The sequence below is a fragment of the Cibotium barometz genome, chromosome 58, assembly GCF_041138505.1.
Source record: "Cibotium barometz isolate CiBa-2024 chromosome 58, ASM4113850v1, whole genome shotgun sequence".
In the NCBI taxonomy this organism is placed as follows: domain Eukaryota; kingdom Viridiplantae; phylum Streptophyta; class Polypodiopsida; order Cyatheales; family Cibotiaceae; genus Cibotium; species Cibotium barometz.
The window spans coordinates 8,181,031-8,198,966 of NC_141103.1; the positions used below are offsets into that span (position 1 = coordinate 8,181,031).

The 17,936-nt window shown below is 41.9% G+C and overlaps 1 long non-coding RNA gene across 1 annotated transcript in view; it reads right to left on the bottom strand.

Moving 5' to 3' along the window:
- Nucleotides 1-236: 236 nt before the first annotated feature.
- LOC147605858 (uncharacterized) overlaps nucleotides 237-17,936 on the bottom strand; it is a 35,193-nt gene continuing 17,493 nt past the window's right edge. The window contains exons 2-4 of the long non-coding RNA XR_015265011.1: nucleotides 1,001-1,129; nucleotides 767-850; nucleotides 237-674 (exon numbers count right to left, since the gene is read on the bottom strand). This is a non-coding gene — a long non-coding RNA (uncharacterized LOC147605858). The remainder of the gene's footprint in view (nucleotides 675-766; nucleotides 851-1,000; nucleotides 1,130-17,936) is intronic.

Sequence of the window (17,936 nt, forward strand, 5' to 3'; positions counted from 1 at the left end):
TTGAACCTATTGAATAATTTTATTTTGTTGAGATGTTAACAGTTTCTAACATATCTTTCCAACTGTACAAACACCACAACAAGATGATTCAAGTAGCTGCGGGGCTGCTGGAGAGTGCTGATCAGTGCCAAATATATACTTTCAAGCTATTTTGAGATAGGACAGCCAGACCTTGTAAGAAAAAATAATTTTCATTTAGCTTCAAAATAATTGATATTGGTACAAAGTGTTCTAAATCATCATATGCCATTGCAGATGAGAGAAGATAGCTTCAGCTCGAACTATATATATAGTTTCAGAGCTGATACAATTTGGAAGTTTTTGAAGTATGCCTCTCCCAAACCTATTGTACCAGCTACTGTCGAGTTGGGTGAGAGCTCTAAAGTCCGTGAAGGTGTCATACACCTTGATGACACAGATGATGCTGATGTGGTGCCACAGGAACAAGGACCTAGTGATGATGAGGAGAAGCCACAGGAACAAGGACCTGCTGTGCTGATGTTATTGAGGAGAAGATGGAGCAGCACAGCAAATAGATTCTCCAGGGGTAGTAGAGAAGACAATGGAGCAGCACCAAGAGATTGTACAGGACAGGATGGAGTAGCAGAAAACAGATTCTCCAAAAAAAGATGATACGGAGAGCTTGGACCATGTAGAGCAACCTCTGGATCAGGCTGTAGATAAATAGAAAATGGTTGTCAAGAATATGTTCTACATATACAATTAAACACTTCTGTACAAAATTCTACTTTATTGAATATAATACCTTTGTTTATGGAGTCTGTGTTATCTCAATTTTCAAATTTTCAATGTCTTTGCATTTTATTGAACTCTCTCTTCTTTTGAGCACCTGCAAAAAAGCAATATGAATCAATAGGGTAAAGTAAACTAATAGCAGTGCTTAATGAGACTAGGATAAGTCAAATGATCTTGTTTTCTTAACACACCATGTGTTAGCATTGTCCAGCCAACTGATAAAAATGATCAGTAAAAAATATACCCGATTGAGCTAGCTCTGTTGCACATCGACCTTGGTATTGTTGTTCTCTTATCGATCCATGCAAAACATCTATAAATCCCAGAATACAATCGATGTTTTGCCATGTCTCATACGATGAAGGGTATAAATCTGAAATAAAATAACACAAGAATGTCAATAAGCAAAGAAAGAAAGCTTCATCTTAAAAATCCATACACCTCATAAAGAACAAAACCACAATAGAAAAATATACAATTAGGCCTGTGTTGCGGAAGATCATTTGGATAGTCTCACAAGACAAGTTCTTTATGCATGTACACATGCTTAATCAAAACTTCTTTCACCGATATCTTCCCTCTAGTGATTTTAAAATCTCGTACTCTTCCCTTCCATGACGCCAAGAAAATGTTTTTTGTCTGGGGTCTCTTTCTTTTGCTAGGTTGCATGAGCACCCATGCTCCTTTCGAAACACTAAACCTTTCCCAAGTTCCTTCCGTTTTGACTGTACTTGAATTCTCTACCGAAGAAATAGAAGAAGCAGGTCGACGGGGTAATGATGTGTGGTATAATTCTGCCTTCATAGCATTATCATCCACAAAGCGTCTTCCACAAGAACGGCCATAGTTTTTATTCACCATGGAGACCTTGTGAATCTGTAACAACAGCAAAGTAATGTAAACAAGATAACAAAGTGAAGTTTCAAGAAAGAGAAAGTGGGCAGACAGACAGTTGACAAGAAACATCTTACTCTAAGCCAAACAGGATCAAGGGAGCAGTTTTGAAAAAGAAGAGGCTGCTGCACAATGAAAAAGTGGTGTAGAATGGTAGACCTTTCGAAGGAAAGGCAGCACAACATTTCAAAGTTCAACGGAAGGTGGAAGCGGGAAGGCCCTTGTCAGAGAAAATGTCAGACTAGATTCTATCTTCATGTCCAAAGATCTTGTGAGAATAAAAAACCAATCTCCACATTAATGTAGCACGCTTGTACCTACATAAAGTATTGTTTCTTTTATCTATTTTCTCTTATTTTTGTGAATTTCCAACGTTACGTTGGCCCTCTGTTGATTGGTTGAGAGCTTATTTTTCCAAACCGTAAAAGGCCCCAAAATGAGCTCCCTTTTTCCCTAATGTGCATAATCATCTCCGCCATCATCACATGGGTCTCTATTGCTGTGACAGAGGTGTTTGCTATATATTTATATACATCTCTGTGCTTACATGGTTGTCAACTATGATGATTATGTAGATCTGCTACATAAGGTCTCTACTACTATGGCAGAGGTGTTTGCCATATTTTTATAGGATCTATTTACTTACATGGATGTCAACTGTGATTATTATGTAGATCTGCTCCATAGACAAATGCATATCCACAAGAATAAATTTGTATCTATGATGATTGTTCAATGGATCACCACTCTAGTTAGATTAGTCTTGGCTATAAGTACACGGGTCTCTTCTGGTCGAACACGGGTCTTGGCAATGCTCACAGGTCTCTAATATGATTATTGCATGGATCTCCATTTCGTCTATCAAAGTGATTTTGTTTGTCATCACTATGTTTAGATGGGACTTTGTGATTCTAACATGAGTCTTTGCCACACTTAGATAGGTGTCTTCCTTGACTACATGGGTCTCCAATATGATTATATGGGTCTCCATTAAGATTATCACACATGGTTCTTTACTACTCTAACACAGGTGTTCGCTTTGTTGAAATGGATGTCTTCCACAATTACATATGATTTCTACAAGGATCTGCGCCATAAATACATGGATTAGGAATAGATTGATCTCCACTATGATTGTTCCATGGATCGTCGCTATGGTTAGAGGAGTCTACGCTAATATCAAGTGGGTCTCTGCGATTCTAACATGGGTCTTTGCTATGTTTACATGGGTCTCCTTAATGATTACATGGATCTCCACTATGGTTAGATGGATTTTTGCTATTCTTACATGGGTCTCTACTATGATTGTTACCTGGATTGGAATATAATTGTTCCATGGAACTGCATTTGTCCATGATTACACGAGTCTCTAATATGATTATGGCATAGACCTTTATTACTCTCGTCTCTTGGGGAGAGATTTTATAATTACGCAAGTCTCGAATGTGATTGTTGCATAGACCTCCATTCCGCCGGTCTCATAGTAGAGAGAATTTATTTGTTGAGATGGGTCTTTATTGTTCTAACATGAGACTTTGCCAAGATGACATGGACCTCTATTGTTCTAACACGAGTCTTTGCTATGTTTGTGTGATGACCAGTTTGTTGAGATGGGTCTTTGTTATTCTAACATGAGACTTTGCCAAGATGACATGGGCCTCTACTATTCTAACACGTCTTTGCTATGTTTACATGGGTCTCTTCTATTCTAACATGGGTATTTGCTATCTTTATATGGGTCTCTTTCAGGATTATATGGGTCTCTACTATGGTTAGATGGGTCTTTGGTATTGTTACATGGATGTCTACTACTCTAACGTGGGGCTTTCCTATGTTTACATGAGTTTCTGCGGTTCTAACCTGGGTCTTTGCTGTAAACCCTTTTTACACAGGTCCACCTATTCTACAAGTGTCCAACCTTGATAGAGGGGCTCGCGAGTTTTATAGGGGTCTACCAATTAGATAGGGTTTATATGGTGTAGGATGGATACACTAAAGAGGGGGTTGACTCATTTTATAATGGATGGATTGCTTGTATGTCAACTCTATATATACTTATGGCTTAACACTATAAGTTTCATGTAGACGAACACAATTCTTGATTTTCATATGATAAAGCTAATATTTTGCTTTGAGTTTCTATGGTGTTAGTATGTCTGCTTAAAAGGTTAACACTATATGTAGTATGTCTAGAACCATATATAAGGACTTCATATCTTTCTTGTGAGAAGTGTATGTAAAAGACTAAGTCCTTCATGTCTAGAACCATATATAAGGACTTCATATCCTTCTTGTGAGAAGTGTATGTAAAAGACTAAGTCCTACCTATAGCAGGCCAAAAAAAAAAGGAAAAGAAGAGTGGATTCAGAACTAACTTGATAAGGGTTCAAATTATAAGGTTCTTCTGGACCCTGGTGATTACATTTTATTCCATGTTATTTCAAATCCCCGCGTCCTGTCAGGTCTCCTATCCCCGCAAGATTTCAGGTCCTGTCAGGTCCAACCATCAAATATCGGCGCTCGAGGATATAAATCATGGTGGGGAAATCCCGGAAGAGATCAGCCATGGAGCAGCAAATCGAAAACTTAACTCGACAAACAGCGCAGGTTTTACAAGTATGAGAGATACATGTAAGAATAGCGAAGAGCCATCTAACCATAGTGGAGGCCCATGTAATCCTAGAGGATACGCATGCAAACACAGCAAAGACCCATGTAATCCCTAAGGAGACACATGTAAAAACAGCAAAGACCCATGTTAGAACTACAAAAACCCATGTAAACATAGAAAATTGCTATGTAAAAGTAATACAGACCCATGTAACAATACCAAAGATGCATCTAACCATAGTGGAGACCCATATAACAATACCAAAGCTTCATCTAACCATAGTGGAGACCCATGTAAAGATATCAAATAGCCATGTTATAGTAGAGACCCATATAAACATAGCAAAGACTCGTGTTAGATAGAATAGCAAAAACCATGTTAGAATCGTAGACAGAGACCTATTTGAAAATAGCGTAGACTCCTTAACCAGTGTGATGATCGATGATGGAACAATCACAAGAGACCGATTTGTTAGAGATCCTATATCAATGTATTTATGGCACAGATCCTCGTAGTAATCATATGAGAAAGCCATGTAATCATAGAAGACATCCATTTCAACAAAGCTTACACCTGTGTTAGAGAGTACAGAGCCATGTGATGATGGCAGAGACCCATGCAAACCCATTAAAAACCCCAAGGAGGGAAACCACTATGGTTACATGAGTCCTTACTATAATTCCTCCATGGTTCTCCTCCCTGGGGTGTTTAATGTGTTTGCATGAGTCTCCACCATCATCACATCGTTCTTTACTACTCTAACACAGGTGTTTGCTTTGCTGATATGTATGTCTTCCATGTTTACATGGCTCTCTCATATGATTACTGTACGAGGATGTGCACCATAAATACATGGATATAGGAATAGATTGGTATCTATTGTGATTGTTTCATGGATCGTCGCCTAGAGGAGTCTACACTATTATCAACTGGATCTCTACAATTCTAACATGGGTCTTTACTATGCCTTTATGGATCTCCTCCATGATTACATGGGTCTCCACTATGGTTAGATGGGTCTTTGGTATTTTTATATGGGTGTCTACTATGATTATTGCCTAGATGTGGAATATGATTTTTCCATGGAATTCCATTTGTCCTTGATTACGCGAGTCTCTAATATGATTATTGCATAGACCTTTATTCCTCTCGTCCACTCGGGGAGGGATTTTATGATTACACGAGTCTCTAATGTGATTCTTGCATAGACCTCCCCATTCCTCCAGTCTCATAGTTGTAGAGAGACTTTATTGGTGTGACGAGACTGGTGTAACTATAAAATCTTTCCCCAAGAGACGAGAGGAATAGAGGTCTATGCCATAATCATATTATAGACTTATGTAACTATGGACAAATGGAGTCCAATGGAACAATCATATTCCAAACCCAGGTAATAATCAAAGTAGAGACCCATATAAGAAAACTAAAGACCCATCTAACCATAGTGGAGACCCACATAAACATAGCAAAGACCCATGTTAGAATCGCAGAGACCCACTTGATATTATCGTAGACACCTCTAACCATAGCAACGATCCATGGAACAATCATAGTATAGCCAATCTATTCCTAATCCATGTATTTATGGCACAGATCCTGGTAGTAATCATATGAGAGAGCCATGTAATTATGGAAGACATCCATTTCAACAAAGCGAATGTTAGAGTAGTAGAGAACTATGTGATGATGGTGGAGACCCATGCAAACACATTAAAGACGCCAGGGAGGGGAACTATGTGATAATCTTCATGGAGACCCATATAATCATTTTGGAGGCCCATGTAGTCAAGGAAGACACCTATCTAAGAGTGGCAAACACTCATGTTAGAATCACAAAGCCCCATCTAAACATAGTGGTGACAAACATACAAAATCCGCACGTAAAAGTAATACAGACCCATGTAACAATACCAAAGATTCCTCGAACCATAGTCGAGACCCATATACTAGAGGAGACCCATGTAAAGATAGCAAATAGCCATGTTATAATAGTAGAGACCCATATAAACATAGCAAAGACCATATTAGAATCCCAGAGACCCATTTGAAAATAGCGTAGAAGAGACCAATCTATTCCTATATCCATGTATTTATGCCGCATATCCTCGTATTAATCATATGAGAGAGCCATGTAATCATAGAAGACATCCGTTTCAGCAAAGCTCACACTTGTGTTAGAGTAGTACAGAGCCATGTGATGATGGCGAAGACCCATGCAAACACATTTAAGACCCCAAGGAGGGGAACCACTATGGTTACATGAGTCCTTATTATAATTCCTCCATGGTTCTCCTCCCTAGGGTCTTTAATGTGTTTGCATGGGTCTCCGCCATCATCACATGGCTCTCTACTACTACTCTAACACAGGTGTTTGTTTTGCTGATATGGATGTCTTCCATGATTACATGGCTCTCTCGTATGATTACCTCTACAAGGATGTGCGCCATAAATACATGGATATAGGAATAGATTGGTATCTACTGTGATTGTCAATGGATCGCCTAGAGGAGTCTACGCTATTATCAACTGGGTCTCTACAATTCTAAGATGGGTCTTTGCTATGCCTTCATGGGTCTCCCCCATGGTTATATGGACCTCCACTATGGTTAGATGGGTCTTTAGTATTCTTATAAATCGCTACTATGATTATTACCTGGATTTGAAATATGATTGTTCCGTGGAACTCCATTTGTCCAGTTTCGTTTGTCCTGATTATGCGAGTCTGTAATATGATTACACAAGTCTCTAAGATGATTATAGCATAAACCTTTATTCCTCTCGTCTCTTGTTGAGGGATTTTATGATTACACGAGTCTCTAATGTGATTCTTGCATGAACCTTTCTCTTCCTCCAGTCTCATAGTAGAGAGTTTTTATTGGTGTGACGAGACTGGTGTAATTATAAAATCTCCCTCCAAGAGATGAGAGGAATAGAGGTCTATGCCATAATCATATTAGAGACTCGTGTAATCATGGACAAATGGAGTTCCATGGAACAATCATATTCCAAATCTAGGTAATAATCATAGTAGAGAGTCTTATAAGAATACTAAGGACCCATCTACGCATAATGGAGACCCATATAAGCATAGTAAAGACCCATGTTAGAATTGCAGAGACCCACTTGATATTAGTGAAGAGTTATCTAACCATAGTGGGGGCCCATGTAATCTTAGAGGAGACCCATATAAACACAATAAAGACCCATATAAACACAATAAAGACCCATTAGAACCTAAAGGAGACCCATATAAACCTAAAGGAGACCCATGTTTACACTGCAAAGACCCATGTTAGAACATAGAAAATCCCCACGTAAAAGTAGTAAAGACCCATGTACTAAAAGAGATCCATAAAAAGATAGCAAATAGCCATGCTAGAATAGTAGAGACCCGTATAAACATAGCAAAGACTCGTGTGTTAGAATAGCAAAGACCATGTTAGAATCGCAGAGACCCCCATGTTAGACTCCTTTAACCCGTGCGACGAGGATCCAAGGAATAATCACAAGACACCAATCTATTCCTATATCATATGAGAGAGCCATGTAATCATGGGAGACATCCATTTCAGCAAAGCTTACACTTGTGTTAGAGTATTAGCCATGTGATGATGGCGAAGACCCATGCAAACATTAAAGACCCCAAGGAGGGGAACCAGTATGATTACATGAGTCCTTACTATAATTCCTTCATGGAATAGAGATCAAAATATTACAGTTGCTCACATGGTTCCCCTCCCTAGTGTGAGGTGAAAACAAGAAAAAAAGACCATGCCTCTATAGCCCTTCACCTCCCAAACTTTGAAAAGACTAACACAATGGGGGCACCACCGCCCCATCGGGGGCTGGAACACTTCTCATAGTTCACCATACCACCCACGCCAAAAAGACAGCACAAAACAGGGGCACCATAGACAAAGCAAACACCTAGCAATATATTCCTAGAAAACACTTCATACAAGCTTCTCCCGACACAGAAGCCTTACTCACACAACCATCTCATATACACGACACTCAAGCCTGGATTTACTGCCAAGGGAATTCCACCACGACCACACCACCTCAGGAACTGCAACCTTGCGTCTGACGACCAAGCCCTTCAGCCACCAACACATCAACACTCTAACCAGTCACTGTCGAGGATACACCACATCCTCAATCACCGCGAACCTCTCACCTGTGTGCTGTGCCAACCACACTAGAAAGAACCCGGCCACTCTCTCTTCAGAGGGCGCTCCACCAGCTAACCCTCAACTCTCTGCCCATCACTTTTGTGTGTGTCGCCAGCAGCTACTCCATCATCTCTCTCTCTCTCTCTCTCTCTCTCTCTCTCTCTCTCTGTGCTGATCCTCTCTGCCAGCCCCTTCCTCTGCCACTTCTCTACCGGCCCCACCAGCCAAGTAGCAACACCCCTGTCTTTCTCTCTGCTTCACTCGGCACCCGCCTTTGCTTCCACATCCGGTTTCACCTAGCCCAAGCACTGTAGCTTCTGTGCATCCAGATGCTCCCTCTGTTGTGCCAACACCTCAAAGGCGGCCTCCCAGCAGCTCTGTGCTGCCAGCTTCACCTTTCCACTTATGCGTCCCCTCTACTGTCGCCAGCTTGTCCTGCTGCTCCAATCACACGACCACCTATAACGCTAGCCCAAGCAAAGGTACCCTCCTTCGCATCCAACGGTGGCCCTTCACCAGCCCGAGCTCCTACGCCTGTAGCTTTGCGCCCTCTTGCCTGCTTGCATAGCCAACCACAGCTCTTCACCAAGGACCCTGTATCCACACCGTCAGCCAATCAGCTGCGCTACCATACCATCCGTCGCCAGCTCTCTTTCTTCAAAGCGGCTGCACCACCTCAAAACTCGACTCGCCCTGTCCGCTCACTGTAGCTCCCGACTGCGCCTAGCCACACACTGCCACACGATCACTCCCGCGCCTGTGGGCTACACACGCCCGAGCTGTTCTCCGCAAGGCGGCCACACTACACAAGGCGTCTCTCCTCTTGTACTCGGTGCACCCACAGCCCCGTCTTCTCACATCTTTGCCAACTTTCCAGAGGTCTGCGTTGGCAGCCATGTAAAGCCTCTACGTGGTCTTTGTTTTATGGGCCACGTCAATATTATTATTATTTTTATTTTGCCTAAAAGATGGCCACAATCACCCTTATGCTTTTCACACCAATGCTCAAGGCTACCTTGGCCCCTTAATCTTTAATTACTCCCATGCTTCCACACACATTCAAACACAACCTTTAATTGCCCAGTTTCTTGGATGCACACACACTCAGAGCCATCGAACGGCTGATACCACCTGCAGACAGCTGACCTTACTCCGGACAGGCCTGCAACAAGCCCATTACCAAACTCCACCCTGTACATCTGCCAAGGCATTCCCGAGCAAAACTCTCACACATGCCATGCATCCATATGTACACAAGCCCAAAACACCTCTCAGAAAAACGCCTGACACCTAGGGTCTTTAATGTGTTTGCATGCATCTCCGCCATCATCACAAGAATACATGGATGCTTTCCATGATTACATGGCTCTCTCGTATGATTACTACGAGGATGTGTGCCATAAATACATGGATATAGGAATAGATTGGTCTCTATTGTGATTGTTCCATGGATCGCCACTATGGTTAGAGGAGTATACGCTATTATCAATTGGGTCTTTATAATTCTAGAGGAGACCCATGCAAACACCGCAAAGACCTAGGTTAGAACTGTAAAAACCCATGTAAACATAGGAAAGCTCCACAATAGAGTAGTAGGGACCCATATAACAATACCAAAAACCCATCTAACCATAGTAGAGACCCATATAATCCTAAAGGAGACCCATGTAAAGATAGCAAATACCCATGTTAGAATAAAAGAAACCCATGTAGACATACAAATGAACTCGTGTTAGAACAGCAGAGGCCAATGTCATCTTGGCAAAGTCTCATGTTAGAATAATGAAGACACATCTTGGCAAAGTCTCATGTTAGAATAATGAAGACCCATCTCAACAAACTGTCATCATACAAACATAGCAAAGACTCGTGTTAGAATAGTAGAGGCCCATGTCATCTTAGCAAACTCTCATGTTAGAATAACGCAGACCCATCTCAACAAACTGGTCAATCACACAAATAAAGTGTTGGAATTAGGGTTGCAGGAATGCACACACAACTTCAAGAAGATGAGGAAGCTTGAGCACAACACAGTAGTGTATTATGAGTGCCAAAAAATGAAAGATGACAAGCCCTAGAAGATAATGGGCGTATATACAATGCACGGGGGAAAAAACCTCCTAGTGAGGGAAAAAGTGCCCCGGCGGTCCTAAGTGTGTTCACACACATCACTACTATAATATGGTAACAAATCCCCCCTGGAGTGATGCAGTGAACAAGAGCTAGCACTCATGTATAGGGAAGTGTCTAGCTATGTGGACGAATCCACAAAAGGGAGTAAGCCCAAAGCTTTGCGAAAAGCTTCGAACTTCTCACGAGGCAGAGCCTTTGTGAAAAGGTCTGCAAGGTTATCCTGTGTTGGCACATAAGCCAAACTGATCTCTCCTGCAGAGAGTCTCTCCCTGACATAATGGTAGTGCACCTCAATGTGCTTCGTACGAGCATGGAACACTGGGTTCCGCGCAACTGCCAATGCGCTCTGACTGTCAGTGAAGATGGTGGTGGCAGATGGCTGCCCAACACCCAAATCAGCCATAAGGCGTCTGAGCCACACACACTCAACCGTAGCTGTGAAAGCTGCCCTGTACTCAGCTTCACAACTAGAAGTGGCCACAGTAGGCTGCTTCTTGCTCAACCATGATATGCATGAGCTTCCAAGCATGAAGCAAAAACCACTCGTGGACACGCGTGTGTCATAACAACCAGCCCAGTCAGAATCTGAAAAAGCATGTAAATCTGGCGGCAATGATCCCCCCTTGGGATAAAACAACCCAAGATGCCGAGTACCACTCAAATAGCGAAAGATACGCTTCACTGCCTGCCAATGCTTAATGCCTGGGCTATGCATAAATCTGCTCACCTGTGAGACTGCAAACTGAATGTCTGGCCTCGTAATGCATACATAAATGAGGCAACCAACAGCTGTCTGATAGAGTGTGACATCAAAGTGATCTCCAGCATCATGAAGACTCAACTTCAAACCTGTCTCCATTGGAGTAGCAATAGGCTTGCAGTCTTCAAGGCCAAATCTCCGCAACAATGTTTCAATATACTTTGTCTGACACAAAGCAATACCTCCATCACACTGCTTAAATTGTATCCCCAAATAATGATGCAAATGCCCCAAATCTGACATCTCAAAGGAGGCATTCAAATCAGCCTTAAAATCAGCAATATGATTCTCATTTGGTCCTGTGAGCAGCATGTCATCGACATAGAGAGCAATGATTAGATGTACACCATCCACACGTTTAGCATACAAAGTGCTTTCTGTTGGACTATTCTGAAACCCATGTGCAGTCAAATATGCATGTATTTTTTCATACCAAGCTCGTGGAGCTTGCTTTAAACCATATAAAGCCTTTTTTAACCTGCACACTTTGTTTTCCTGCCCTCTTTGAACAAAACCACGAGGCTGCGATACATACACCTCCTCATGCAAATCTCCATTTAAGAACGCAGTCTTTATGTCCAGCTGATGTACATTCCAACCATTATGAGCTGCTAATGCACAGATGCTACGAACAGTGGTCATACGACATGTGGGAGCAAAAGTCTCATCAAAATCAATGCCCTTCTCTTGAGCATAACCTTTTGCAACAAGCCTAGCCTTATGGCGATCCACTGTGCCATCAGGCTTACGCTTCAATTTGTATACCCACTTAGTGCCAATGGCCTTCTTGCCAGGGGGCAAGTCACATAAAGACCATGTACCATTCTTCATAATAGCATCGTATTCTGCTTGCATAGCAGCCATCCAATTTTCTGAACTTTGTGCCTCATCAAATGAAACAGGCTCACTTTCATCGCACATACTAGAAACAGCCAATGCATAACAATCTGACGCATAAGAGGCACCATGAGAGCCAGAACGAGTGCGACTAGTCAAAGGGGCATCCAACTTGCTGTCACGCAAAGTCTGCACCAGCCATCTAGGCATATTCCTAGAGCCTTCAATCTCTTGTCTCTCATCCTCAAGTGCATCATGCACATCTGCATCAGATATAGGCTGATCTGTGCCATCATTTAAAACCTGCATAGGCTGAAAAACTGCCTCATGAGGTATTGCACTTGACTGTGCACCACTGAAAAGAGGCAACAATGTATCATAGACATCACGTGAGCTGATATCTGTCTCCTTAGTACATGAAACCAAGGGCTGAACTGCATCTTCCACAAATACAACATCACGGCTAACCAAAATGCGCTTTGTCTGTGGATGATACAAACGATAGCCTTTGCTCTCAGCACTATATCCAACAAAAATACATTTGACAGCTTTGTCATCCAATTTTCTGCGATGTTGCACAGGCACTAATGCATATGCCAGGCAACCAAAAACACGTAAATGGCCAATAGATGGCTTGCGGCCATGCCAAGCCTCATATGGAGTGACAACCTGTAATGCTTTGGTGGGACACCTGTTTAGTACATAAGTGGCACACATGACAGCCTCAAGCCAAAAACCATGTGGTAGACTTTGACTCTTAACCATACATCTTGCCATTTCCATGAGAGACCTGTTTTTTCTCTCAGCCACACCATTTTGCTGTGGTGTATACGGCACTGTACATTGGTGTTTTATCCCACGCTCAGCCAGAAATGCATTAAATTCTGAAGACATATACTCCCCCCCTCGATCTGAACGGAGGGTGCCCATCTTACTTTCTGACACATTTTCAGCCATAACCAAAAACTGTTTGAAGCACAAAAACACTTCGGACTTTGCCTTCAAAGGATATACCCATGCATGCCTGGTAAAATCATCAATGAAAGTCACGAAGTAAAGGTAGTTTCCAAATGATGGAGTTTGCATGGGACCACAAACATCACTGTGAACAAGCTGCAATCTGCGTTCAGCTCTCACTGATCCATCTTTGGGAAAGGAAGCACGCTGCATTTTACCCAATATGCAGCCCTCACAAACATGCTTGACAGGTGCCTCAAGCTTAGGCAAAGAAGACACCATTTCAGATTTCTGCAGGCGCAACAAACTTGCAAAATTCAGATGACCAAAACGTGCATGCCACAGTTTTGCATCTGAAATAGCCTGCGTATCCATAATAGCACATGCTGAATCCTCTACACATTTGCCATCCATATTGAGCTTATACAGCCCTCGACATAGTGAACCAGATGCTACAATGATGTCACCACAAGAGAGATCATGAACAGTACATCTGTCATCCACAAATTTTACAACCAAACCTGTTTTGGCAAATGCGGAGACTGACAGCAGATTCTTTTTGATCCCTGGCACATACAATGCATCAAAAAGTGTAAAGGTGTTGCCATTTGCAACATTCAGCACAATCTGTCCAACTCCTTTAACGGGATAAGAGGAGTTATTGGCACAAGTGACAGTATTCCCTGTGGGAGCAGACTCAAGGAAAGTGAATAAACTGCGCTGCGAGGTGATATGCTTAGTGGCACCACTGTCAAAGTACCATACATCTGAATCTACTGCAGACATACATGTGTCATGCAAAGATGGGTCATAACTGCACTGCGCATTGAATGCCCATTCTGTATCTAGCACAACATTAGCAGATTCATTGTTAGAAGGAGAGGCAGCTGCAACAACAGCCATACCAGCCTCTTTCTTCTTAGCCTCTTTCGCAGCCAGCTTAGGACACGCTTTGATGACATGATCATTTCCCTTACAGTACTTGCAAAATGTCTTCTGTTTGTCACCCTTCTTCTCATCTTTGTCTTCCTTCTTTGGTTGCGCAGCATTTGCAGATTTCTGCTTACTAGAAGAAAAGCCTGCTTTACCTTTCCCGCTTCTCTGATTAGCAACGAAAGCTTGATCTGCGACACGCATAATATTCCTGTTTTGCCTTGACTGGTCTTCTTGCAGCAAAACAGAAACTAACTCCTCAAATGATAAGGCATTGGGATTGCCTTTCATCATCAAGCGAAGAGTGGAAGCAAAACCCTGATAAGAATCTGGTAGACCATTCAAAACAGTCTGCACAAGTGAACTGTCTGACAGGATTTCATCTGCAGAAATGAGCTGCTCTTTGAAATCCTTGATCTTTGTCAAAAAGCTATCCATAGAATCACCTTCGTTCATATGCTCACTCTCCAACTGTTTTCGGAGGTAAGCAACACGAGCCTCATTTCTTGCCTGATACAATGTGGCAAGTACATCCCAAGCATCCTTAGAAGTCCTGCAAGAGCGAATATGTGGGATAATGGTACGTTTGACAGACAGCGCAATCAAGGCATGAGCCTGCGCATCTCTACCATCCCAACGAATCTGCTCTGCTGAAAGTGGTGGTTCTCGAACAGCTGCTACAGCACTTGTGCCTGCACCATCATCAACAGTACCTGTTTCTGATGTGTTTGCAGCATTCCCAGCCACAATAGGACGTGCATCAATACCCTGCACAATATTCCATAACCCCTTTGCTACCAATACATGTCGCATCATATATGCCCACAATGGATAGTTGGTGCCATCCAACTTATCCTCAGCAGCCAACATGCGGAATACATCATTGTTGTCAGCCATGGCCAATGACTGTACTACTAGATGTAAATGCTGTCTGTAAGAGGTAAACCTGTATAAAATCGACCTGTGCTATGTAGCACAGCCCAAAACAGACGAATGGGCACCTGTCCTGCAGATTTTAATCTTGACAGAAAATCTGCACAGTAGGACGATTTTGCCTGCGCAGTACTTGGAATGCAAAAACGGAGGGCGAAATGACCTCAGATCAAAATTCTGAAATGACCGAGCCCTACGGGCTCACCCAAAGCATATACTAACCTGCAGACGCTCGTGAAACCTCGTCGCAATCGGAGGAGATGAAGCGGCAGGTGCCGGTGATGCTGCCCGGGAGGAGGAAGCCTGCTCTGATACCAATTGTTGGAATTAGGGTTGCAGGAATGCACACACAACTTCAAGAAGATGAGGAAGCTTGAGCACAACACAGTAGTGTATTATGAGTGCCAAAAAATGAAAGATGACAAGCCCTAGAAGATAATGGGCGTATATACAATGCACGGGGGAAAAAACCTCCTAGTGAGGGAAAAAGTGCCCCGGCGGTCCTAAGTGTGTTCACACACATCACTACTATAATATGGTAACATAAAGTCTCTCTATCACGAGACCGGAGGAATAGAGGTTTATGCCATAATCATATTAGAGACTCATGTAATCATGGACAAATGGAGTTCCATGGAACAATCATATTTCAAATCCAGGTAAAGACCCATATAAGAATACTAAAGACCCATCTAACCATAATGGAGACCCATATAATCATTAACAAAGACCCATATAAGCATAGCAAAGACCCATATAAGCATAGCGAAGACCCATGCAAACACATTAAAGACCCCAAGGAGGGGAACCACTATGGTTACATGAGATCAAAATGTTACAGTTGCTCACATGGTTGACCTCCCTAGGGTCTTTAATGTGTTTACATGCGTCTCTGCCATCATCACAGGAATACATGGATGTTTTCCATGATTACATGGCTCTCTCGTATGATTACTACGAGGATGTGCGCCATAAATACATGGATATAGGAATAGATTGGTCTCTATTGTGATTGTTCCATGGATCGCCACTATGGTTAGAGGAGTGTACGCTATTATCAACTGGGTCTTTATAATTCTAGAGGAGACCCATGCAAACACCGCAAAGACCTAGGTTAGAACTGCAAAAACCCATGTGAACATAGGAAAGCTCCATAATAGAGTAGTAGAGACCCATATAACAATAACAAAGACCCATCTAACCATAATAGAGACCCATATAATCCTTAAGGAGACCCATGTAAAGATAGCAAATACCCATGTTAGAATAAAAGAAACCCATGTAGACATACAAATGAACTCGTGTTAGAACAGCAGAGGCCAATGTCATCTTGGCAAAGTCTCATGTTAGAATAATAAAGACCCATCAAACATCATACAAACATAGCAAAGACTCGTGTTAGAATAGTAGAGGCCCATTTCATCTTGGCAAACTCTCATGTTAGAATAACGAAGATCCATCTCAACAAACTGGTCATCATACAAACATAGCAAAGTCTCATGTTAGAATAATAAAGACCCATCAAACATCATACAAACATAGCAAAGACTCGTGTTAGAATAGTAGAGGCCCATTTCATCTTGGCAAACTCTCATGTTAGAATAACGAAGATCCATCTCAACAAACTGGTCATCACACAAATAAAGTCTCTCTATCACGAGACCGGAGGAATGGAGGTTTATGCCATAATCATATTAGAGACTCGTGTAATCATGGACAAATGGAGTTCCATGGAACATAATCATATTCCAAATCCAGGTAAAGACCCATATAAGAATACTAAAGACCCATCTAACCACAATGGAGACCCATATAATCATTAACGAGACCCATATAAGAATACTAAAGACCCATCTAACCACAATGGAGACCCATATAATCATTAACGAGACCCATATAAGCATAGCAAAGACCAATGTTAGAATTGCAAAGACCCACTTGATATTAGCGTATTCTTTTGGATAAAGTGGACATGCTTCTTTATCAGTTCTCCACGTATGTATACTGGAGACATAGTCACATGGTATCCACACATGTAAGTAATAGAGACTCATTTGTGAGCCAACAAAGAGACGCATGTGCGGGTATAGGAGATACACAATAATTAGTGAACACCATTGTGCAGCAAGTGGAGACCCATTATAAGTAGTGGACATGACTAGTGGAGACTATGGGGCTGTGTAATCATGGACGAATGGAGATCCATGCAACAATCATTAGAGACCTATGTAAGAATAGTAAAGGGCAATCTAACCATAGTGGATGCCCATGTAATCCTAGAGGAGACCCATGCAAGCATAGCAGAGACCCATGTTAGAACTGCAAAAACCCATGTAAACATAGAAAAGCCCCACGTTAGAGTAGTAGAGACCCATGTATCAATACTAAAGATAAATCTAACCATAGTAGAGACCCATGTAATTCTGAAGGAGAACCATGTAAAGACAACAAACACCCATGTTAGAATAAAAGAGACCCATGTAACCATAACAAAGACTCGTGTCAAAACAGTAGAGACCCAATTCATCTTGGCAAAGTCTCATGTTAGAATAATGAAGACCCATCTCAACAAACTGGCATCATACAAACATAGCAAAGACTCGTGTTAGAACAATAGAGGCCCGTGTCATCTTGGCAAAGTCTCATGTTAGAATAACGAAGACCTATCTCAACAAATTGGTCATCACACAAATAAAGTCTCTCTACTACGAGACACGAGGAATGGAGGTCTATCACTTGTGTAATTATAAAATCTCTCCTCAAGAGAGGAATAGAGGTTTATGCCATAATCATATTAGAGACTCGTGTAATCATGGACAAATGGAGTTCCATGTTACAAATATATTTCAAATCCAAGTACTCATTGACAAGACCCATGTAAGCATAGCAACAAAGACCCATATAATCATTGACAAGACCCATGTAAGCATAGCAAACAAAGACTCATGTT